Here is a 25,048-nt window from a genome sequence, read left to right on the forward strand (position 1 = left end):
GATAAAGTATTAATTTTTACAAAGTTGTGTGAAACAGGTTCACATTTGTATGTTTCCATTTTTTATTATTTTTTTATTTATTTATTTTTCTCTCATTTTTATAGTAACTGGTGACCGAATTACCATTTCCATTAATTAAATCCATGTACATCTTTATCAAATACAGAAACTTCCCTTATCTTCCTCCCACTCCTTTCCTCATCCCCAGTGCACTCTTTCCATTACAAATCTCCCACCTTTAAGTTTTCCATTCCACTGCCCCTATGAGAAGTGAAAACGCCTCCCAGAGGACGATAAGGCCCAGGTTGAGAACCAATGACCTAACCAAATAGTAGCCAGGCGGCTCAAGAGGAAGTCAGGAATGCCTTTTGGAACGTTATTAAATCACTGAGGTACAGGTATCCACTTTGGTTCCTTTAGGGCAATTACGGTATTTTTGTGCACCGGAATAGTGGATGAAGATCAGACAGATTTAGTGATGCAACTCTTTTGTAAGTCTTATAGGAAATTAAGAGTAAAGATACATTGAATACAGGAAAGAATTTTCGCACTGTTTTTGCAGACATTTGAATGACGTGTCGTCCGGAGGTTTACACCATTTCATGACAATAGTATGATTTAAATTAGGTGTAGTACCAACCTAAAGTTTAACTGAGAAGTTGAGATGTTCTCGTGACGACTACTATCTACAGCAACGGCCTTAGTACATAACACTCAGTGATGATAAAAATTGAGCTAAAATCTGCTAGGTCCGGCAACAAACACGAAAAATTCTGAACTTCATGGGTGGTATAAATCTCTATAGCTTCTTAAATACGTCATCGAGTGAGATGGCACAGTGGCCAGCAGACTGGGCTCACATGTGGGAGGACAATGGTTCAAATCCGCCTCCTGCCATCAGTATTTAGTTTTTTCCATGATTTTCCTAAATCACTCCTGGCAAATGCTAGTATGGCTCCTATGGCTCCTTTAATAAGGGCACGGCTGCTTTCCTTCTCCATTCTTCCTTAAATGAGCTCGTGCTCTGTCTTTAATGACTTGCTGTAAATTTTTTTTTTAAAGTTCAGATGTATGTGAATTCCTAAGGGACCAAACTGCTGAGGTCATTGGTCCCTAGACTTACACACTACATAAACTAACTTATGCTAACAACAACACACACGCCCATGACCGAGGCACGCCCATGACCGGCAGGAGGGTCCGCGCAATCCATAACATGGCACCTCAAAAACGCTCGGCGACCTTGCTGTCGATGGGGCATTAACTCTTAATTTACTGTAACTGTATAAAATATAAAAAATAGGGTTCAAAATTTTTACATTAATACTTGATGAGTTGCTACTGAATTAACAGCAAATTATTGTATTTGTGCAATGATACAGAGCCATTAAAATACATAAAATGTTCAAAGGACTTGTAAGTCCTGACATTGGTACACAGGCAAAGTACATTAAGGGACGGAGAAGTCCCAAAAGAATCATACAGCTAGGCTTATTGCTTCTCGTGATACTTACAAAAACATTTCAGTGTTTGACTAACAGACAAACCAAATAATATTATGCTCCGAACACTTTGAATGGGTCTATATTCCACCTTTGCAGATGAGCAAAGTTCACATCTGCCTCTTGAATTGGCAAATGTTGGCCAGTAAGATACTGTATTCTGAAAAGTATATCATCTAGTACAGAAAATGCTATCTTTTTTCTGCTTGGAGTTGAAAGAGGAATATTTTGACACCCTTTCGCCTTCCCTGTTTTTTTGGACACTTGCTCTCTAAGTGTGAGTAGACCAAGCATAGTTCTACACTTGAAATAAATCAATGGAAGTGTCTCATTTACGTCACAGTATGAAATACAGGAATTCTCAAGGGTCATTTCCAGCAGTGCATAAAACAGTCTGAACCAACACTATTTTTGATTTTCGGCGTATTTCATACGCAGGCCTCACCTTTATCTACGCCATCCACTTGTTCATTAAAATCGTTTACAACTGTTAGTGACCGAGCAAAGTGGCGCAGCGGATAACACACTGGACTCCCATTCACGAGAATGACAGTTCAGATCCGCATCTGGCCATCCAGATTTAGTCTTTCTTTGATTTCTCTAAGTCGCTCCAGGCAATTGCCAGGGTGGTTTCTTTGAAAGGGGACAGCCGATTTCCTTCCCCATCCTTGACATGATCTGAGCTTGTGCTCTGTCTCTTAACGACCTCGCTGACGACGGGACATTAAACCGAATCATCCTTCCATAATACTTTCTCACTACTGTTATTGCCCTCACTTCAATCTTCATTCTACTTTTCTCCATACTTCATCTCCACGATAATTTAAAAGAAAGTGAACTGCACAGTTGTCCGTCCATATTCTATGAAGTACTAAGTACATACCTAAAGAGATACAGTTTGTATATTTTCTTCATTGACTGCCTCTTCCTCATTAGCTCTTAGTTGACGTTCTGTAATATTTTGTGAAGTACTAGCACACGCTTGAAGACTTTTTGTGTTATTATTTTATTTATTTTTCAATATATTTGTGGTAAGTTCCTTGGGGCCAAACTGCTGAGGTCATCAGTTCCTAGACTTACACACTATTTAATCTAACTCCGACGGAGGCAGCTGCACGAACCGTGGCAGGGCACCTGAGACCTCACAGCTGTCCCACGCGGCGGGTTATTAGTCTGCGGAGTACCGCACATCATTCTGTCTTCACTGTCATCATGATGTTCAAATGGTATATCAATATTACATTGAAAATTTTCTAGTTAAGTACAAATTTCTTCAGCTGTAAGATCTGTGGGTAGCCATAGCCTGCAACAAAACAAAATCTTACTAATTTCACCAATGTTCTATGAGTCACACATTATTTCAGTTATTTTCTGTAAAATGAAATGACATATTATACTCAACAAGGATATGTTTTTATTCATAAAATATCATAAAAGCAGAAAAAACTATAAACATCGAAGCAAAGCAACGAAAAGTCAATGCAACTTCAACTTGTGAAAACACTGCCCGATCATATTTTATGTTATAATTGCATATTACAAGGGTACTGTACTGATACTTTATCAAAATTAACATTAATATGTATAAAGGTAGCCAACGGCCTTGCCGCAGTGGTAACATCGGTTCCCGTCACTTCACCAAAGTCAGGTTAGTCTAGCACTAGGATGGGTGTCCATCCGGTCTGCCGAGCGCTGTTCGCAAGCGGGGTGCATTTGTAAGGCAAACTGAGGAGCTATTTGATTGAGAAGTAGCGGCTCCGGTCTCGTAAACTGCCATACGGCCGGGAGAGCAGTGTGCTGACCACATGCCCCTACATATCAACATCCATTGAGGCCTGTGATCTGAGGAGGACACGGCGGCCAGTCGATACCATCGGGCCTTCGTGGCCTGTTCTGGCAGAGTTTAGTTTAGTTTATGAATAAACGTAACTACATAGAAATTATCAACCTTACTTTTATTTACGTATTCTTGCAGCGTCATTTCACACACAAAGAAGGCATTTATTATACAATTGTCCACATTTTAGGCTGGTATATAGACTTCAGAATGGTGTACGGGCTGTACTGGCATCCAGTGTAATAAACACAATCAGTATGGAATGGGACTTTTAATGAAATTAAATTTAAAAAAATAAATTAAATAGTTAATGAAATGATTTTGTTTTCAAATGTTATCTTTTTTAAATTGTTTTTGTTATTTGCTCTTTCTTTCTTTCTTTCTGTACGTTCGAACTTTGTTATAGAACCCCTTATTTACGTGTGGTAATAAAAATTCATTTATACAGAATTAAGTACATTTAAAATTACGTGAACTTAGTCAACCCTCTCATGCTGATAAATTCATATTAACTGATTAAGAATATTTAGTTGAAAATTAAATCTTTTACTTAATTCGGCCTGGGCACACATTTTCTAAATGCAGTGGTTTTTTTTTAAATATTTACTGACTTCTTTCCCGGCGTTAGCTATGGAACACAAGACTGTCTCTATTAGCAGAAAATGGTTAAATATTGCCAAGCCGACCTGAACGTTTAATTATCATTGATAAAACACACTTCACTATACATTTAAGTTATTTGAAAGAACCAACAAATTGTTAAATTTCAACGTTAACTATCCGCCTATGAATGCACAAATGTGAAACTAGTAATAAATTCCGTCAGTCTCAGGATCGTTGTAAAAGAAAAACATTTTCTTAATTCACTGCTAATTTTTATCTGCTCCCGATTTACGGGTTTGGTTAATTTTTCTTAGCGGAACAATTTTTTAAATGTGCCGCCGCTGCATATCGTTCGGTCGCGGCACAGCCCAGCAACACCGCTAAAAGTGCTGAAAATTCTTTAAAGAAATATTATGGATGACATGGGCAAGCTAATTTACATTAGTAATACACACTTTTGATAAATTATAATGTATTTAGACCACAACAATAATTCAACTTACATTAGTTTGTAATTTCTCCTCTAATGGCGACTAAATCTAGATACAGACAAATGAAGTCTACCCATTCATAAAATGCTACTCACGGGTTCCTCTCTCTCTCAGCTCTCGAGGAAGACGACAAAGAATGCACACTATGTATTCCTATTTGTACGACTATCAACCGTTAATGTCTCTTTGCATACTGCGGCTGTATTTTATATTTTTCTTACCGCAGATATTGACACATTTCGTAATTACATTATGAGTATAGAAATATTACAATCATAAATACATCGAGAATATTACTACAGAAAATATTACAATAATAACGAATGTCTTTTACACAAAATTAAATAATATTTTTGTTAAATAAATACAGTATATACAAATTGCTTCATAGCGGCGTATATAGTACAATTAAATTTTAGTTTATTAATAGCGTGTGTGTTGCCAGGGAACGTTACATTGCCCCCTGGCAGCATTTGGCAAAGAGTTTCTATACTATGACACAATGGTGCCAGTAACGTTCTTTACAATTCTGTATTTTTTATATGAAATGGCTCTTTTAATTAGTCCCAGGGTTATATATGTTCATGGCTCCTCCATCTGGGCGAAGGCAGGCAGGAAACCTGGGCAAAACTGTGGCGGAGCCCCGCCATCCCAGTTGGTTCATGATTAATCTTGTCTCTTTAACAGTCATTCTTTTGAATTGATTTAGCATTTTGTCATCAACAGTTACATAATAGCACAGTCACATACAGTTCAACGAAAGTTTGTTGTGTGTGGTTAACAACTCGTAATTATCATTTTTGCGATATACTGCAAGGTCACTTGTCCTAGGATATATCACTTAGTTTTTTTGAAATCATTTAGCACAACGTCACTTTTCATAATGTTCCCACTACCTATATGTTACAAATCTTGTTAGTGTTCATTTTCTCTTGTCAATTTACGGGTATACATAACAAATATTCACTGTTTATCAAAAATCGAGTTCATTGACATGTTATGAGTTTATGTAAATATTTTGGAATATGTCAATAATGCTGTAGTTGGTGAGCGGTGCGGAGTGATAGTTGAGCGGCGCTCGGCGCGGCGCATCTGCTCCGTGTAGGTCACCGCCCCCGGTGTTGACAGCTACGGCGCGGAGAGGCGTGTGGCTGTCTGGTCTGCTACTGCCTGCTGCGGCCGCTGCATGGCTTAGGTAGCCGGATGCGCGTTGTATATCAGCTCGCCCGTGAGACATTTTCTTACAGTGCTCCAGCAAACATGCAACCACTTGCACACACGGCGATGATACAGTTTCTTATTGCTTGTTCAGAACAACCTCGTGACGTATTGCTGCAGGTTTAACAGTCACTGTCTGTCTCTGCCACACAATACTACACTTTTGTTTAAGTTCTTTCAGTTACAATGTCCGTTGTGCAATTTTTTGTAACAGCACATTCGTAATTTCTTTGTTCGCTCTTTACCAAGGTGTGTGATAATTGCGTACATGGTAACAAATATTAAAATTGCGTATTAGTTTGCCCAAAAATCATCTATATTTATGTTCGAGTAGATTTTATTTGTGCATTCCAGCAGGATTCAGGCATATTGTTCAATAACTCCTTTGAAATCATGTCTCACTTTACTTGCAAGGTCCTACGTAACTACAGTGTAGTCTCTGTAGGCTAAAAGTGACTTGGACTGTATCAGGCTAGCTCTTTTTTACTGATTGGATCTGCACATGCTTCAATTGAAGCTTCTTTGTGCGTAACTTTGCGTTACTTAAATTTGCAATAAGTTTGCCTCCCATGGTGCCCTCGGGTCACTACTGGGTGCATTATTCTCTTTGATAACACTGGTTTGAAAATAAAGTTCTCAGGGTCTCATATTATTGATATTATTCTGGGTTCGAGTCTGTCAATCTGATATATATATATATATATATATATATATATATATATATATATATATATATATATATATATATATATGTATGTCTAAAAACAAAGATGATGTGACTTATCAAATGAAAGTGCTGGCAGGTCGACAGACACACAAACAAACACAAACATACACACAAAATTCAAGCTTTCGCAACAAACTGTTGCCTCATCAGGAAAGAGGGAAGGAGAGGGAAAGACGAAAGGAAGTGGGTTTTAAGGGAGAGGGTAAGGAGTCATTCCAATCCCGGGAGCGGTAAGACTTACCTTAGGGGGAAAAAAGGACGGGTATACACTCGCACACACACACATATCCATCCACACATATACAGACACAAGCAGACATATGTCTGCTTGTGTCTGTATATGTCTGTATATGTGTGGATGGATATGTGTGTGTGTGCGAGTGTATACCCGTCCTTTTTTCCCCCTAAGGTAAGTCTTTCCGCTCCCGGGATTGGAATGACTCCTTACCCTCTCCCTTAAAACCCACTTCCTTTCGTCTTTCCCTCTCCTTCCCTCTTTCCTGATGAGGCAACAGTTTGTTGCGAAAGCTTGAATTTTGTGTGTATGTTTGTGTTTGTTTGTGTGTCTGTCGACCTGCCAGCACTTTCATTTGATAAGTCACATCATCTTTGTTTTTAGATATATATTTCCTACGTGGAATGTTTCCCTCTATTATAACTATATATATATATATATATATATATATATATATATATATATATATATATATATATAGAGAGAGAGAGAGAGAGAGAGAGAGAGAGAGAGAGAAAAGATTGTACCAAGAAATATTTCAAGTTTGACACACATATAGAATATTGTGCAGTACACAAACTAATCACTACTAAAATGTTCCTCCTGACTGATCTGTCACAATTTAACACTACAAATAATTGCACTAATCAGGTTATCTGTGCAGACATTTAGAGCATGTTTAAGCTAACACTAATTAAAAGAAGACATAACACAAATATTCATAAACAAAAGAGAAAGTCAATCATATTCTTATAACTAAATACTTCTACACTAGTACATTATCTCTACAGATCACACATCATTAATGTTCATTCATTTTCAAAAGAATGGTGTGCCTTTTTTTTTACACATAACACATAGGACTATTAGTCATTTACTGTAGGAATGTTTTCACATCCTTACGCGGATACAGTCCCCGTACTCTCCCTGAGTGGGGATCTGCTAAGAGATAGCTACTATTTCCTTCTTGGACTAAGGAATGGAGTATGAGGCTCGACAGTAGGTTTTGTGAGGCTTCACCTCGATATTGTATTGATATCCCTTAACAATTCCTGTACGTTCTGAAAATACATCTGCATAGTTAGATAATGACTGTACCAAATCCTGCTGTTGCATTGAGTTCAAATTTTCGGACTGTGATACTTTGTTCACAAGTGCGTCCACATTTGCTTTTAATTGATCACTTTGTACATCTGGATAATAGAGATTTTGTCCTAGAGAATGATTGTCTAAATGTAGTATCCACTGATTCCTACATTTTATGTTAATAGCGTTACAATTAGGCACAGGTACCTCTTCAGATCTGAGCATGGACAATTCTATCCTCCTACCCGCGTTCGTCAAACTTAATTTTCCCTGAGAAAGGTCGATTACTGCGTCCCTTTGTCTCAAAAAATCTACCCCAAAAATGCAGGCTACCTTTAAACCCTTTACTACCAGGAATGAGCACGCCAGGAGTTTAATTATTTGTCGCTGTGCACTGATGGCACCAGTGACTTTGCAATTGTTCACAGGAAAAGTCAGCATACGCTTTTCTTTCCCCAGTACTCTGAATAAGTCCATACTCATGATACTGACAGTAGCACCTGTATCTACGATTGCTTGCACATCAATATTGTTAATTTTGATCTCTATTATCGCTTGTACTTTGCCTCTGTGCTCCTTTATGCACGTGGTTGGTTCAGTTATTAATTCATGTCCCATCTGTACCCCGTCATTATATCTGAGGATACAGATTTCCGATGTTTTATTCTGTGTCGGGCTGCTCTCACTCCAAACCTCAGCCGACGATGGAGAGCGTATCTCGGCTGAATCTAGTTTGTTGGATTATTGCTGGTGGATGGGTGTGGCTGCTCTGTGTCGCTGACCTCCACTATGTGTAAGTTGTGTTGCGTCGGCCGCCACGGTTGCACAATTGGCGCGTTTTGTGGTGGCGGTCGGTTATTGTCATATCTTTCACTGTTTTGCCGGTCCGGATTGGGCCTCTGGTTCTGTGGCCAAGTTCGGTTTGCATCGTTATAGGTATTAGTGTTCCACGTCCCCCTGGCATTTTTCCATCTACTATTGCTTGGTGGGCCTGTTTCATATCGGTCATCAGACCTCCTTTTCCGATCATTATTCACCGGCGGACTATTGCCGTTCCGGTCTCTACCTCTATTCTCGTTTTGTACATAATCTTGTCTCCTATTGTTACCTCCGCCGTTTCCATTATTTGGTGGAGGCGTGTTATTTCGACCATTTCTGTAACCGTTTCCATTACTTCTAGCCTGTTCAGAGGCTGCCTTAACATCCTCCTGAATCAGGTCAATTGAGTCCAGAACAGACAAGAAATGTTCCATGTCGTTCTCCAGTACGTGTATAAGTTTTTCCTTTACGTGTATCGGCAAGTGTGATTTCAAAAGTCTGATCAAATCCCGGGATGAAATCTGCTCGTCCCAGTAACGGGTCTTATTAATGTACTTGTCAAAATATTTTCGCAAATTGCTTAATCGTGGAGAATACGGCTCTGGATTATATACCTCTTTCCGTAATCTCTCCTGAATACATGTTGACCAATATTTGGCCAAGAATGCCTTTTCAAATTGCTCATATGTGTCGCAACTGTCAGCTACTTCGGTTGCCCATAATGCAGCATCTCCTTGTATGTAAGACATAACGAACTGTATTTTCTGTGTGTGACTCCAAACGCTAGGCAAAATATTTCTAAATCCCTTGATAAATACTACAGGGTGAACAGTTTCTTCTCCGTTGTAAAGATCTGAAACTGTCGGTTTTTAATCAGGCTTTCTTCAATCACTATTTTGGAGTGACATTTGTTTGTTTCGCTAACATTGGTTGCCTGTTCTGTCTCGCAGTCGCAATTTTTCACTGCTGTATTTATATGCCTATCATTGTTGGACGTGGCTGGCGTGACACACGCCTGTGCGTCGCCGTGCAGCAAGCTGCTTTCCAGCTTCGCGAGACGACGGCTGACATTCCGCTGCCACAGCGGGAATGTCAGTGTGCACCGCCTTTTTTAGGTCCTGCAGTTCCGCATCGGAGCCCACGTCTTTGGCCTCAATTGCGGCGTGCACCTTCTCGTCTATTTTTTTTATAAATTGGTTTTCAATTTTGTGAACTTGTTCGGACATTTTCTGCTCAATTGCTTGACTTGTGTCAATTTCTAATTTTAGCCACCTGGATATTATCCACTCTTTCGCTCAGTTCTTGCACCGCTTTTGGTATGGTTTCATAGTTTTGTCTCAAACTAACAATCTCACTTTGCATAGCTTCCAAAGATTGCATTATCTGCAAGTCTCTCTCATGCTGGCGTCGATCACGCTCTGCTTGTTTAGCATCACGTTCTCTTTCGCGTTCTGCTTGCATACGTGCAAATTCAGCTACCAATCTCTGGTCACGCTCTGCTTGTTCATGCACAAACATATCTTGGAAATTGAGCATGCGCTCGAACATAACTCTTAATGATTTTACTTCTGACACCTCACCACTCTCTGGTCCGTGTCTAGTGCTTGTGGGTGGCACAGTATTTCTACTTTCAACTGAATCACTGGCTGGCAGTGGCAACATTTCTTGCCCTTCTGCCCCCAGACTCTCACATTGTACTTCCTGAACTACGCCACTAACATTACTTTGTGCCTCACTTTCTAACTCGGTATCACTGCTTGCTAACTGTTGTTCATTATCCATGTTTATATCTTTCTGACTACGCAATCTAACCATAGTCAACAAAAGAAACAAAATCTGAACTAAATATCCTAACACTCAGGTTTCACTGACATAATCACACAAGAAATTGTCATTTGTTGAAACACACTTATTGTATACTACGATGACTAACTACTCAAATGTCCTGTTATTTTAAAAAAAAGAACACTAACAACAAGCACACCACTAATGATCCGAGAACACTGCACTGAGACTACTTTACTACCCACAGGACAACTACACTGTAGCTTTACCTTCAGGTGTTCTATCTTGGGTGCAGCTGCCCCCTGGTATTGTGGTAGGTAATTAATTTTTTGATATAATGAGCTTTCTTCTTCAGCTTGCCTCTGGGTATATAGTGTTCTCATGCAAAAAATCATATACAGGTATTACCACACAATATTGGTTAGGCAATACATACAATACATGAAAAAATTATTAATTGTTCTCCAACAAAGTTCGACTACAATAATTCCCTAGTTATCTCATGGGTATTTTGTGGCCACTGCATATTCGTCCCCCACGTTGGGCGCCAATTTAACGAAATTAAATTTTAAAAAATAAATTAAATAGTTAATGAAATGATTTTGTTTTCAAATGTTATCTTTTTTAAATTGTTTTTGTTATTTGCTCTTTCTTTCTGTACGTACGAACTTTGTTGTAGAACCCCTTATTTACGTGTGGTAATAAAAGTTCATTTAGACAGAATTAAGTACATTTAAAATTACGTGAACTTAGTCAACCCTCTCATGCTGATAAATTTATATTAACTGATTAAGAATATTTAGTTGAAAATTAAATCTTTTACTTAATTCGGCCTGGGCACACATTTTCTAAATGTAGTAGTTTTTTTTTTTTAATATTTATTGAATTCTTTCCCGGCGTTAGCTATGGAACACAAGACTCTCTATTAGCAGAAAATGGTTAAATATTGCCAAGCCGACCTGAACGTTTAATTATCATTGATAAAACACACTTCACTATACATTTAAGTTATTTGAAAGAACCAACAAATTGTTAAATTTCAACGTTAACTATCCGCCTACGAATGCACAAATGTGAAACTAGTAATAAATTCCGTCAGTCTCAGGATCGCTGTAAAAGAAAAACATTTTCTTAATTCACTGCTAATCTTTATCTGCTCCCGATTTACGGGTTTGGTTCATTTTTCTTAGCGGAACAATTTTTTAAATGTACCGCCGCTGCAAATCGTTCGGTCGCGGCACAGCCCAACAACACCGCTAAAAGTGCTGAAAATTCTTTAAACAAATATTATAGATGACATGGGCAAGCTAATTTACATTAGTAATACACACTTTTGATAAATTATAATGTATTTAGACCACAACAATAATTCAACTTACATTAGTTTGTAATTTCTCCTCTAATGGCGGCTAAATCTAGATGCAGACAAATGAAGTCTACCCATTCATAAAATGCTACTCACAGGTTCCTCTCTCTCTCTCAGCTCTCGAGGAAGACGACAAAGAACGCACACTATGTATTCCTATTTATACGACTATCAACCGTTAATGTCTCTTTGTAATCTGCGGCTGTATTTTACATTTTTCTTACCGCAGATATTGACACATTTCGTAATTACATTATGAGTATAGAAATACACTCCTGGAAATGGAAAAAAGAACACATTGACACCGGTGTGTCAGACCCACCATACTTGCTCCGGACACTGCGAGAGGGCTGTACAAGCAATGATCACACGCACGGCACAGCGGACACACCAGGAACCGCGGTGTTGGCCGTCGAATGGCGCTAGCTGCGCAGCATTTGTGCACCGCCGCCGTCAGTGTCAGCCAGTTTGCCGTGGCATACGGAGCTCCATCGCAGTCTTTAACACTGGTAGCATGCCGCGACAGCGTGGACGTGAACCGTATGTGCAGTTGACGGACTTTGAGCGAGGGCGTATAGTGGGCACGCGGGAGGCCGGGTGGACGTACCGCCGAATTGCTCAACACGTGGGGCGTGAGGTCTCCACAGTACATCGATGTTGTCGCCAGTGGTCGGCGGAAGGTGCACGTGCCCGTCGACCTGGGACCGGACCGCAGTGACGCACGGATGCACGCCAAGACCGTAGGATCCTACGCAGTGCCGTAGGGGACCGCACCGCCACTTCCCAGCAAATTAGGGACACTGTTGCTCCTGGGGTATCGGCGAGGACCATTCGCAACCGTCTCCATGAAGCTGGGCTACGGTCCCGCACACCGTTAGGCCGTCTTCCGCTCACGCCCCAACATCGTGCAGCCCGCCTCCAGTGGTGTCGCGACAGGCGTGAATAGAGGGACGAATGGAGACGTGTCGTCTTCAGCGATGAGAGTCGCTTCTGCCTTGGTGCCAATGATGGTCGTATGCGTGTTTGGCGCCGTGCAGGTGAGCGCCACAATCAGGACTGCATACGACCGAGGCACACAGGGCCAACACCCGGCATCATGGTGTGGGGAGCGATCTCCTACACTGGCCGTACACCACTGGTGATCGTCGAGGGGACACTGAATAGTGCACGGTACATCCAAACTGTCATCGAACCCATCGTTCTACCATTCCTAGACCGGCAAGGGAACTTGCTGTTCCAACAGGACAATGCACGTCCGCATGTATCCCATGCCACCCAACGTGCTCTAGAAGGTGTAAGTCAACTACCCTGGCCAGCAAGATCTCCGGATCTGTCCCCCATTGAGCATGTTTGGGACTGGATGAAGCGTCGTCTCACGCGGTCTGCACGTCCAGCACGAACGCTGGTCCAACTGAGGCGCCAGGTGGAAATGGCATGGCAAGCCGTTCCACAGGACTACATCCAGCATCTCTACGATCGTCTCCATGGGAGAATAGCAGCCTGCATTGCTGCGAAAGGTGGATATACACTGTACTAGTGCCGACATTGTGCATGCTCTGTTGCCTGTGTCTATGTGCCTGTGGTTCTGTCAGTGTGATCATGTGATGTATCTGACCCCAGGAATGTGTCAATAAAGTTTCCCCTTGCTGGGACAATGAATTCACGGTGCTCTTATTTCAATTTCCAGGAGTGTATTACAATCATAAATACATCGAGAATATTACTACAGAAAATATTACAATAATAACGAATGTCCTTTACACAAAATTAAATAATATTTTTTGTTAAATAATTACAGTATATACAAATTGCTTCATAGCGGCGTATATAGTAAAATTGAATTTTAGTTTATTAATAGTGTGTGTGTTGCCAGGGAACGTTACAGACTTTTCATTCCCTACAGGTCTAACGGGTTTCTGAGTTCCGTAATTCCACCCAGAATCTGCTGGTACTCCTAAGTCCCTTCTTTCCTTCCTTCCTTTCTTCCTGAGTATGCAAAAAATCTGTTCTTAGTTATAATTGCACTGCTTTAGACACCTGCTGTTGGTCAGTGTGTGACATGGGTAGTTCCTTTGCTTATTTGAACTGACACAGCTCTAAATGTGTATCGGTAAATGTGCTGTCATACATGCGGTTTTGCAAGTATGCAAAGTTACAAAAAATATACACATATTTCAAAAAATGTAAATGTGATATTTTTAAAACTTTTTTCCTGTATTCCTTGTCAAATCCTGCACAGAAAAACAATTATTAACGGTCATTTATAAAAAGTGCGTAACGAAGGTTAAGTAGGGCTGGAGCTACGCTTTTCTAAAAATTACCTCAGATCTTTGCGTGCGGAAAAATTTCCTGCTTGAAAACTGGCAGGCACTATTACTTGTGCAGTGGAAGTGGAATACAGGACATGCCAACTATAGGTTACTCCCACTGGTGTGTGGTTACACAGGGTGTAGGAGATGGTTACAATGAATAACCACACGATCGTAATACTCTGAAGAACAATGTTTATTAATGATATGACCATACACAAACAAAAAACTGAACACAGTGAAGTCATTAGACCAATTGATCTCAAAGGATCTCGTCGACTGGCAGCAACGTTCCTTCGTGAAACAGAGTTCCAACAGAGTCCCTATCCCCCCCTCCTCAACTTCCGTGCGCAAACCGGCAAGGCAAAGGACGCTGTGTGATATGACGGAGCGGTCATCGGGTTATGAGGACAAGACACGATCGTTGGAGAAGTGGGATTCGGGGGCAGCTACATCAGTGTCATGCGGCAGTGCGATAGTTTTAAGGAAGTGCACATGATGGAACCATCCATGGTCTGGCGATCCCAGTGTTTTCCTTTGATGGTGAGGCCGTTGTCTATCATTTTGACATGGAGATCTTCAGGAAGGAAATCATTGACACCTAGATGGAGTTTAAAGGTCATCCGGCAGTACAACGCTGATAGTTAGAGGGTCATTGGGCATTGGGAGGGAGGGTACTTGGCTACATCATCGTCGAGTGCGGCATCATAAATGTCCACACAGGTTTGTCTGTTAATGGACATGGCTGTTGGTTTACCGTTCAGTTAGATGGTGAAGGTTCGATCATCTTGTCGAAGCACTTTCAGGGTGTATACGACCCGGGACAACCGGGAGATCCAGGAAAATCTCGGTAATTTTTTCATCCGGTGATAACCGGGGAAAACCCGGGAATTTTTTGAATTCCGGGAATATTTCATTGTTTTAGTCTTCAGTTAAATTTTTGTAATTTTGACTGGTAAGAACCGATACTCTAAAAAAGGATATTACTGTATCCCGCTACTGTAGAATAATACTTCAACAATAAAACATAAAAGAGAAAAAAAAAACAAAAATAACTTAAATTGCAAAGGAAATACGCCATATACAACAACGACACACAGTGCTCGTGCAAGCGTCTGCCAACAGCAAAATGTGTCAAAGGCTTTAGGAAGACTGTGCAATGCTTCATGACAACAAATTCTTTCTGATGAGTGTGAAGTCACAACTGTTTACATTAGATTCGTTTTAGCAGTTACGAGCGGGCTCTTGTGCATGTGCAGTTGAGTCGCATTTGAGTAGTAGAGTCTCCCGCTTCTGGCTACAGGAATGTGGCTGTTGGCTGTGCAAGCAGTCGCAGCAAGCAGCTAGATGCTACCGAGAAAGGGGGCGCCAAATTCATTTTCTTGAGAAAAAAATCTTGTTTCACAAAGCGCCTAGCATCCAGCGCACGTTGGTCTATCGATTATTCATATGATTTTGAAAGGCATCCCTGTTGGTTTTTGAGCATTTTTGAACACATTTTAAGTTGATTTCTGAATGAATCATAAGTTGATTTTTGAATGCGTGCCTAGTGTACGTGATGCCTTTGTCACGAGAATCCTCGTCGCTTCTAGAAATAAACTTTCCCCAGACAAAAGGGGACGGGGCTATACCAGCTGAGCGGAGTAAAGCCGAACAGATGAATGCCAATCGCTGTCTGATTATGTGGTTGATTGGGTTTGCGAACGGTCAGCGTTGTTATAATTACTAGCGAAATGAACAGATTCAGACTACCAGAATGGAAATAAACGACTGACAGGAATAACGGGTGAGAAAGATTACGTATTATCTTCTCGGTGTATCCAAGAAAATGAATTTTGACAGAAAAGTTTTGGCCACATCGCTGCACTAATTAGCACTAGTTGTACAGTCCTCGGCTAGCAGCCGCTTAAGCTCTATTCTGGAAGTAACGCGGAAAATTCGTTGTACGAATATGTAACAATACCTAACCGGAGAATAATCGCGGGATAACTAAACGGGTGATTCTGGCAGGGTTAATCGGCGAATAAATTTTGACAACGGCAGGCATAGCTACAGAATTGGTGATGACAAGATTGTTAAAACAAGGAAGGAGAAGAAACGGGGACATCACACAAACTCTGGAAGAATAAGACGATTCCAAATTTATATAAAAATTTCGTCATATTACTTTTTGATCTCATGCTTGAGAAACTGGTGCGTATGAATGAAATATGAAACTATTTCCTAACATAAAGCTTTCTGCTTGTAGTAGGCTTAATAGGCATTTGATATTGATACTTCGTGAATTACATTCTGTCGTGTTACAAAAATGACCATTTGTACCAAAACAGTCTCGTTTATTTGGTGTGTGTTACAAAATTGCTGCAATATTAGAAAGGCCTATTCTGTTTTATCTAGCAGACAGTGACAAAATAGATGTAATAAGATTGAGGAACCACACCAGTCTTGGGTGTTATTTGTAGTAACAGCTTTTTCAGTATTAGAGAACGAAATATAGATTTTTCATGTGGCAAACGTTTGACGAACTTTGATGAGATAATAGATTCTTTCTCAGAAAGGAAAGCACGCCATGTAAAGCTGTAGCAAGATTAGGGAGAAAAAAATGCTAGGAGCTAAGGAATGAAGAAATGTGTACTTTCTTGCTTGTATCTTGTCTTTATTGGTTTTACGTATCCTATATTTAATTTTATGTCACAAAAAAAGTAGCGTTATTATCTAATAGGCAATAAAGATTGCAAATTTTCTGAAGACTTCTTGTTCTCCCGATTATAAATAATCCCATCCGCTATTAATTGCGAGATTTTTTTAAAGAGGGGCAGGCTGTCAAACCGGCCGACTAGGAGCAGTATAGGCACCACAGGACATTTCAATTTCCATTGTCCTGAAAATAGTTTGATGGCATCCATTATAAAATATACACGTTACAATTCGACAAAGCGCAATACAGTGACGTGCGATAGGATGCTGTATGAAGAGGCATGGGACTGCACTGTGTCACACTTAAGACCAAATAACATGTCTTACATTTCCTAGAACACAAATGTTCTATGTTTCAGATTTTTCAGAAAGATGTGCGCTACAAGATGAACATATTTTTGAAAATTCGATTTTTTTGGTATTGGCCCAGTTCGCAAATTTCGTAGATCTGGGGCTGATGCGCAGAGCAGTCAGTTACAGTGACCCGTCTTTACATTTAGTGATTGATTTTGCTGTTTCCCCTTCGTTTACTCTCTCGTCAAATGAAAACAAAACGAATATCTGTGGCCGGGAGCTATCAAGTGAATTAAAATACAGTCACATAATTACGGAAGGCTAAAATATGTCACTAGTTTCAGATTTTATTTTCTGACAGTCAAGCATTAATCACCTTGCAGAACAATGAAGTTACCTTTGTCTGTTTGCTAAAGAAATTTGACTTCTGTTAACCTTCCGCAGAAGCAGTCAGTGTATTTGAAACAAAATGTTTAATTCCACAGTACTGGCTAGTTTCAACTGTTCGCTGCATTTCAAGTGCACGTTTTCGTCTTCTAGCACCATGCCATAATAAAGAACCAAATACGACATAATACAGAACTAGTGTTCCAAGAAAATTTATATCCCGAAAACCACACTGAAAAGCTTAATATCAGGTCGAGGTCTACTTCATTGGGAACCTGGACATGCGAATGTGCACTTTAAGTATGCACTTGAAGTTTGCACATTTTAGTATGGTTCACGAAATTATGATGCTCTTGGAGTATCCTCTGATGTCTTGTTTCTTTTATGACATAATGTATGATCTTTTAATGTTTTACACATATGTACATGCGGGCTTCCTACGTCATGGTAACTGCGCAAGCGCGGTGTCGCCTGTTATCTGCGCTCTCTGGCAACTGCTGAAACGAACCTATTTCTAACAAGTCGCGGGAAAATATTGCGAATTACTTTCAAAGTAAATAGCCTTTTTCGTAAGTTGAATTATGTGCGAGAATGTAGGCCAACCAAGAATTTCTTAAATCACAGAGCGTTTGACTCTCATTTAAAAATCAACTCTTTGATGGCGAGCCATTTAGAAGAATTTTGAACCCTGAAGATCAGACATTTATGTCATTATTAAAAATTTTACTCCCACATTTGTGTGATATGTCTTAAAGAGTAACACGCGCAAAAAAGATCAACATTATTAATTGCGAAAGCTTAGCTTCTCTTGCAGCTTATTAAACTTAGAGGCCAATATTATATGTGAAAGCTTTGCTTTTCTTATAGCAAGACTATGTATATTAATTTAAACTATTAGGTTTTTACCTGTTTGTGTGTTCGTGCTACTTAAGAGTGATGTTGCTGTTGGCTGATTACATCACGTGTCCTATGCTCTCAATATCTGCTGTCATCGGCTGGCGAGGTCACGTGACATGAGCTACGACGCTTACAAAAGCGCATCGCAATCTCGATTTCAATGATTCGGAAAGTAACATGCAGTGTTTGGTGGAATTCCAATGTATACTTTCGTAATTCGAAAATACATAGCGTACATGTTGCTGCGCATCAAAGATATTTCCAAAACGTGTCTTTTTCCCTGAGTTTAGTTTTCTAAAGTGCCGGGAAATTCTGCGCCCGTGTATAACCATTCAAAGGATTGATAAGTTTTGCAGTTCGACGGGAAATGTACTGTCACTTAACATGGAAAAAGTGTTTTCACCCCGGAGGAAGTGTATTTTTAACCGGGAAATCTGGGAAAAATCCGGGATTTTTTTTCCTTGTCCGCGTATACACCCTGACTTTCGGTGGTCTTATCTGGGGGTTTGTTGTGTGGGATGTCATCCCTCAACATGACGAAGCTGCAGTCTGCGAAAGTTTTGTGGACAAACACTTTTGGTACTGTGTGTGAGAGGCAGCAGAATTCTGAGGTGTGCTAAATCTTTTTTATGGCGAGCAATTTATGTTTGGGAATTGAAGTATGAAGTCTGCTAGGAGAGACAGTGTCTTGTCATACAGGAGTTCAGCAAGTGACTCTCCAAGATTATGTCTGTATGCTGAATGGACGACCCAAAGAAGTGCCTCTGACCAAAATCCAATGTGGGATGGCTCAAATGGCTCTGAGCACTATGGGACTCAACTGCTGAGGTCATTAGTCCCCTAGAACTTAGAACTAGTTAAACCTAACTAACCTAAGGACATCAAAAACATCCATGCCCGAGGCAGGATTCGAACCTGCGACCGTAGCGGTCTTGCGGTTCCAGACTGCAGCGCCTTTAACCGCACGGCCACTTCGGCCGGCTCCAATGTGGGACATGAGGGTCGCTTTTAATGTGCAGTACCAGCATTCCACAAGTCTTTTATTTTGTAGATAATATGCAGTGGTTCAGAATCATGGGGTGGCATAGTTTGGAGAACAGTGCCAACTCAAACTGACTTGCTGGTCAGTTGTAATTGACGTGGGACAATTATATCTCGATGTCCATGTTTCAATGAATGCTTTGGTGGTGGCTTCAGCCCTAATTTCTTTAAGTGGTATCCCTCGACCTATCATGTGACTCAGTCAATAACTGAAAGAAGGGATGCAGTGGTAGCTGTCGGAGGCTGGCAATGGGCCGATGAGGTTGATGTGAATGTGCTGGAAGCATCCTTTGGGAATGTTAAACTGACCTAATGGTGGTTGCACTTGGAAAAAAATTTTACTATGTTGAAATGGTACACATGTGCAAGCCCAGAGTTTGCAACCTTTTTTTAACATTAAGCCAAACAAATCTGTCTGTGACTAGGCAGATGGTAGGCCAAATGCCTGGATGTGCTAGATTGTGAAGCTGTTCAAAGATTGTTCAATGGAACCATTCAGGTATATGAGAGTGAGTCCTGTTTTGAGATGTATCACATAGCATTCAGAGGATCATGTCTGGGAGGAATGTGGGTGAGGGCTTGTAAGTGATGTTCATTTTATTGTGCATCATCAAACTGCTCATAATGGATTGTGGACAATAAGGTGCTGATGCATGTAAAATAATTCGCTATGACATTCTCTGCACCTTTGAGGTGGTGGACAACCATTGTAAAATGAGCTATATAGTCCAAGTGTCAGTGTCATTGGAGTGAAAGGTCTTTGGATGGGTTGGCAATAGAGTCCGCAAGAGAGCAGTGAACAGTACAAAAATCAGGGGGCATTCTTCAGTGTCCTGCCTGAAATACTATTGCCTTGTAGAGTGCCAGGAGCTCCCTGTCATAAGGTGACCACCTGCTTTGAAATGGTGGGTCTTAACACAACCCTGATAGCGCAGATGCTTGCATCTGCTGCTACGCCAAGCTGTGCATCAAGGTGACGGCTTGTGTTAGGCAGTCACTGATGTGCTCAAATGCAGTCGGCATGTCGTCCATCTATATGTGTTTACATTTGCTCATGGTATGTTTGCTGGCAGGGCTTGTGTTAGCGGTGCTTGCAAAGCTGCTGCTTATGGAAGATGTCTCCTGAAGAAGTATATCACACCTATGGATCTGCATAATTACCACTAATATTGTGGTGGAGGCAGTTGACAGACAATCTTAACACATTGCGGCGTGGGCCTAATTCCCGATGCATCTGTGGTGTCCATGAAGACAACTTCTTTGTGACGAAGTTGACATCTGTCTTCATTTATTGTGACACATTTGTGAGTGAGATGTCGAAAACTTGTGTGATATGGTGGTTGTGCTGTTCCTCTTTGCATGAGAAAATGTAGGTGTGATCTTGGGTAGGCATCAGGAAATGGGAGCTAGAACAGCAGTCTGTCAATAAACTGAACATGTTTATACATGTGTCCAAAGAATACTGCAACGGACTTATTAATGACACAGGCACTGCAATGACGTATTTTTCCATCAATGTCAGGCGGCAATTTTCGATTAAAATATCCTCCCTTTGTACAGGAATTACATAATGTGTACGAGTGCAGGTTGTGATGCGTGAACAACAACATATGGAAGTTTGAGTCTGGCTGTGAGTCATACGCAGATAGAAATCAAGACATTCAGGTTTGAGTTCTGGTCCAGCACACATCTTCATTGTTGACATTCCATTATACAGCTGAGGGTAGGTTCAAATGGCTCTGAGCACTATGGAACTCAACTTCTCAGGTCATTAGTCCCCTAGAACTTAGAAATAGTTAAACCTAACTAACCTAAGGACATCACACACATCCATGCCCGAGGCAGGATTCGAACCTGCGACCGTAGCGGTCTCGCGGTTCCAGACTGCAGCGCATAGAACCGCACGGCCACTTCGGCCGGCTGCTGAGGGTTGTCTGTGTTCACAACTGCTAATACTTTTCCTGTGTGTCAAGGAAGCATTGCCAAGTTTAAGCTGCATTTTTAAGTCCGTATGATGTGAACATAAATTCGAATAGACTGAATGGCGTGATTATGACTGCTTTTGGAAGTTCATCAGGGAGCACAGGTATTTGTAGATATGCCATATTACAATTGATAATGTGGTTGTCTATGGTGATGTAAGCATTAAAAATTCTATAGTAGCCACGTAGCCTGACAAAATTATCTTTCTTTGGAACCAGTTTTATGGATGAAGCTCAGGAACAGTCAGAGGGGTGTACTATGCCTGATTCTAAGAGCTCCTCAACTGATATTTTGACAGTGGTTAACAGGTCAGATGGCTGTTGGTGTGTTCGGTGACATACCAGGGGGTCAGAGTTGGAGATGATTTTGTGAACTGTTACATTTGTAACAGCATATTGTCTGACACAACTTGCAGAGGGTCACATGAAAACTTGGCAGGGAATGAGCAAACGAGCTATGCTGCTCTAACTTTCGAAGTTACTGCTGGAAGCAATATTGTGACCATCTCTGTGGGGGCAACAGAGGTACTGCATCAGCATGCTGTTTGTGAGGTAGTGAGGAGCGAACGGTGCATGGAGGCAGTTGGTGTGGATGGCCAGGACACTGCCAGGCCATGAGGAGTTCATGTTCAGCATCTTTAATCTTGTCCTTAATGACATTGTTGTTGTGACATAATTGAAGTTCTCTACACACAATTTAAAATAAAGTTGCTGGGCATGCAGCTCAATTATACTGATGCAATCCTGATATGTCTGATGATTGCCCTGAGTGTCGACAGGTAGAGGAGGCTGGGGTGTAGAGAGAATTGTGCTTTTATGCTGAGCCATCAAAGAGACATGTCCAAAGACACTGTAGCTAGAGTGGCCACTGTTAGTGTGGATGGGCCTATTACTTGAGAGGTCTGAAATCAAGCTGAAGTGTCACAAAAAATAGCTGTCGATAACAGGTTCTGCCACATCCATGATGAGAAATGTACAGATGAATTGTTTGGTAAAACTTAGATGAAGTGTGTGAACCTGGGTTGTCAAATTGCTAGCTGGATGGAGATGAACTGGTATGTAGACAGGTTGTGCACATGATGAAGATGGTGGCACAGTGCTGACCCTCAAACCTGTATCAATAATGTGTAGCTGACCGCTAGTGTTGTTGTGCAATAAAAGTCTGTTGTTATAAAGTAGGTGTGATGGATGTGATCTGTGCCACCTCCTTTGATGTCAAGGCAACTTATACGTTCAGCACAGTGCAGTGTGACTCTGGCAAACCATGCATTCAGGTTGTGAAATCACATGGTTGTTGACAATTGTGGGTGGCCACCGCATATGCTGCATGATATGAGCAGAAGTGGTTCTGGTCAGGTGGTTGACCAGGTGTAGCAACTGTTTGGGCATGATGGTGTTGACCTTATTCAGTACAAAGGCAGTGTGCTTGGTGGTGTTGTGCACAGGCACGGGTGTGATATGGTTAGCGGTATTCTGTGCAGGTGCAGACATGGCATGAATCATGGGAAAGCAACAGTTTGTTGATGCCCCATGAAGGTCAGTGCTCTGGCAGTGTGAAGCGAAGTCAGTCAGTGGGGATCGGGTGGAGTCGGCTCAACTTGTGGTTGGCAACCGTTGCTTGTACTGCCATTGAAATTGTGAGTCATGCCTATTATGATTGTTAAAAATTTATTAATGCTTTGTCTGTGTTGTATCATTGAGTATATCTGATCAGCAAGCTTAAATGTGCATCCAAAGATTCATGTTCATGGTCAACCATCGGCTGTTGCATTTGTGAGAAGGTAGTTTTACAACCAACAGGATCCATAACGTGTGGTTGGTCATAAGATGGATGTTGATCTGTGTGTGAAGATGATGCCATAATTGTGATGATGTGTGTCACTTAAGGCATCAGCATAGATGATGTGATGGATTTGCTCCTCCGGGGAGTGGGTGAGGAGACAGAGTAGTGCAGCTTTCACCATGTCATATTTGTTGTCTGCTGGAGAGGCAAGAATTATATCACTCACTGTGTCCAGATGCCCTTCTAAGTGGGTTAATAAGGTGCCATCATAAATGATATCACTCAATGTGAATATATTGTCCACAATAATGAACCACAGATTAGGTTAGTCTGGACGGAAAGGCAGTGGGTGGAAGATTGCTGGGCAATGTTCATAGTGGTAGAATGGCCAAGGCAACATACAGGAAGTGATGTGATGTGCAGGATGTAACCTGGTAAGTGATGCAGCTGACTGCATGTGTTCCGAAGTGATTGTATTTGCACATGGCATGGTTGTTTCATTGAAAGCAATTAAAGATGTATACAACTGGTAGGATTGCCATGGCTCAGGGATAGTCCAGTTTGTGAAAGATATACGATCCCAACTGAAATCGTAAGTCTATTATTTCTCATCTTCCACTGTTTGGCATTGTTGCACACTAATGTAGTGCTGTGCCAGAAAGTGCCACTGTCACTTTTCACAAGAGCTGCATGTGAGGTGTTATCCATAGTGGCTGGCATCCTGGGTGGAGAAACATTGTCTACCAGCGAAAACTGCATACCACAATGTGGCCACACTGGCATCATTGTCTTTGTGGAATAGACAGACAAAGTCAGACCAAGATCATGTTAAATCTTGTTACATCCGGTTGGCTGTATTTTATAAATCAGAGACATATATGTTGAATTTATACACGATCATGATCATTGGGAGTTTCCAGTATGGATCCACATGGTATAGCATGGTCACAATGAGTAACCACACTACCCTACTACTCTGAAGAACAATATTTATTAACAATATGACCATACACCAACAAACATCTGAACATTGTGAAGTCAAGAGTCCGAATGATCTCAAAGAGTCTATTGCGCCTGAACAGTGTTGACTGCCAGAAATGTTTCTTTATGATGCAGCGTTGCCACAGATTGTTGCTAGCCCCAGCATGCTGTAAATTGTAACTAATTTAAATAGGACTGTAACACCAGAGTAGCATGTAATAAATAAAGACTCCATTGCAAAAGACTTCATAGTCATGTAATAAATAATGTTCACACCACTCTCGATGGAGAGCAGTGTGTGGTGTGAATTGAAGATGGTGCTCTATTCATATGGCTGCAACAACATTTCCTATGCCCAGTGTAATATTACTGAGTAATTTCTTGTCAATGGCCTTGCTGCAGTGGTAACACCACTTCCCATCAGAACACCAAAGTTAGGCACTGTCAAGTTTCGTTGGTACTTGGGTGGGTGACCGTCCAGGTGTGCCAAGCGATATTGGCAGCTGGGGTGTACTCACAAGAATAGAGTGCACCCTCTTGTGAGGCCAGGTGAGGAGCTACTTGACTGAGGAGTAGTGGCTCTGGTCAAAAAACTAATAATGACTGGGAGAGAATGGGCTGACCACGTGCTGCTCTGTATCAGCAGCCAGTGACAACTTTTGTCTGAGGATGACATGGCAGTCGATTGGTACTGTTGAGTCTTCTGAGGCTTGTTCAGATGGAGTTCTTCTTTTTAAGTACTTTATTATTATTATTATTATTATTATTTCTTTTCTTTCTCAGATGTCATGTCTGGTTAAAAATAGAAAATGAGTGGATCTTGATCAAGCGTGACTTCCTTTTAACTGTATGGTATATGTTACATTGCATTTAGGAACTTTCAGGCAATTGAACAAGTATCAATAATTACAGATTTCTGTAGTTGCATATATAAGTTTGGATGTAGCTGTATTGCGTTGATGTACTGGTGGATATTGTGTGGTATGACTCCTGTAGTTGATAGTATAA

General features: G+C 40.9%; 1 protein-coding gene and 1 long non-coding RNA gene across 3 annotated transcripts in view; one reads left to right on the top strand and one right to left on the bottom strand.

Annotated features, from left to right (window-relative positions):
* LOC124606087 (cGMP-dependent protein kinase, isozyme 1) overlaps positions 1 to 25,048 on the top strand; it is a 583,031-nt gene that overhangs the window by 526,442 nt on the left and 31,541 nt on the right. The window lies entirely within an intron of this gene.
* On the bottom strand, positions 1,347 to 10,627 carry LOC124606104. The gene is made up of 2 exons (XR_006978695.1): positions 10,573 to 10,627; positions 1,347 to 2,805 (listed from the first exon to the last, which is right to left on the bottom strand). It is a non-coding gene; the product is annotated as an uncharacterized LOC124606104 (long non-coding RNA).

This window comes from Schistocerca americana, chromosome 1, assembly GCF_021461395.2.
Source record: "Schistocerca americana isolate TAMUIC-IGC-003095 chromosome 1, iqSchAmer2.1, whole genome shotgun sequence".
NCBI classification, from domain to species: Eukaryota; Metazoa; Arthropoda; class Insecta; order Orthoptera; family Acrididae; genus Schistocerca; species Schistocerca americana.